The sequence below is a fragment of the Amphimedon queenslandica genome, unplaced genomic scaffold (genome assembly GCF_000090795.2).
Source record: "Amphimedon queenslandica unplaced genomic scaffold, v1.1 AMPQUscaffold_11587, whole genome shotgun sequence".
NCBI lineage: Eukaryota > Metazoa > Porifera > Demospongiae > Haplosclerida > Niphatidae > Amphimedon > Amphimedon queenslandica.
Genome location: NW_003548171.1, coordinates 6236 through 8125, shown reverse-complemented (window position 1 = coordinate 8125; position 1890 = coordinate 6236).

The following is a 1890-nucleotide window of genomic DNA, read 5'->3' as shown; positions in this document are numbered from 1 at the left end:
GTCACATGACTAGGTATTGTAGTATTGTTATGATTTTGTAACTTTAAAAATTCATTAAAAACTAATTTTGATTGGAATCAGCTCAAACTTTCTACACAACATACAGGGGTGTCGCTCGCCTTGAAAGATTGGTAGGGCACTAGGTCTGGGAAGGGGAAGGACCTTTTCACGCGCAAAGCGTGGGAAAAATTTTGCCGTATCTAATTAATATTCATGATGGGTGTGGTCAATTTTGGTCGATTAATTGATTGATTGATTAACTTTTGACGCCCAAAATTCATAATGGCGTTCATTTCTAGCAATAAATTGCTTAACTACCAACTGTATTTCTACATTATGAGTCAGTTTTTGGTGTGTGTGAAGAAGTAAGCAGTGATTGAGTCTTTCCTGGATGGTTATTAAATGAATTAACTTGAATTAATAACTAATTTTAATAAAAATGGCTGCTGATCTTCAAAATATTGGTGGAGCAACTGCCCTACCTGCCCCTTAGGCAGCGACGCCTCTGACATAAGTACATGTATATGTAAAATAAAAAATTTTATTGGAGCCATTTTTGCCGAAATTTAACCAATTAGCGTAACTGATGAACATATTAATTTTTTATCAAAGTTATGCATGCATGGTTTCCGAAATGAGCTCCCTCCCCCCCACTTTTAGAATTTGTATGTGAACCAGAACCCTTGTATGTGTAGTTGTATGTATGTTAATTTTTAAATATTGGGACCACACGAATGCAGTCCTTCCAAAAATTTTGACGAGTTTACAGAAGATGAATTTCAAGACCTATAACCTTTCCCAGTTCATTGGGTTGCGTTAAATAGCTCATTTATTGTATAATAGCATCGTGGGTCCATCATCAGTAGATATTCCTATGCCCCACCTACTGTACATTAAATAAACTAACAAACAATGTATTATGAGCACAATACAAGGTACATGTACTTATGCTATTGTGAATAATATATTGTATAAGTGGGTTTTTTGAAGGAATTTTATTTTATAAAATTTACTAAAAATCTAATTTGCTGATTTTAATTTTATGAATTCTATCACGTGCTATGCGGTACCATATTAAATTGATTTTTGCGTATTTTATTTTCACAAATCAGGAAGGAATCCATGAAATTTGTAACCCTCGAAAATCCACTTATACTATTGTCAGTATACGTGTATCAGTACACATGTATATTGAATGAAAAGTAGCAAATTTATATTAATGATACCAAAACTCCAAAGTTAATTCCCTCCAATATTCCCCCAGTTCATACTGTATATACTAGTATACACATGTACAGGAACATGGTCACAAATGACATGAAATAGTTACTAATTTTCCCAGAGGAAGTTCAATTTGTATCAGTTGTCATCAGTATATAGCAGTCCCACACAATTCACTGGATTAATTATTCATTTGATGACTCTTCTTTGATGTGTTTGGTATTTTGTGTGGTCAATTTGTATCAATATCACTATTTACAATAAATCATGATTGTAGCTTTGATTTCAGAAATACATCCAAATTGATACTACATTTCCTGATACTCGTACATACATGTACACACATACTGTGAGTGAGTGTCCATTAATGTACTTATATTGCAGTTTGACTATAATCAACCTCAATTTTACATATTGATGTCCTTATGCTGTGTAGAAAGATTGAGGTGATTCTGACTTCAATTTTTCAAGTTACGGCTATTTTTTAAAATTGGCCAAAATTTGAAAAATACTCAAGGCTATAGCCCATGGTTTTTTTTTCAAAAAATGGCTCCAAAATCACCCCCAATTTTTATTGCATTTTTTGTTACATATTGATGTCCTTATGCTGTGTAGAAAGTTTGAGCTAATTCTGACTTCAATTTTTCAAGTTATGGCTATTTTTTTAAA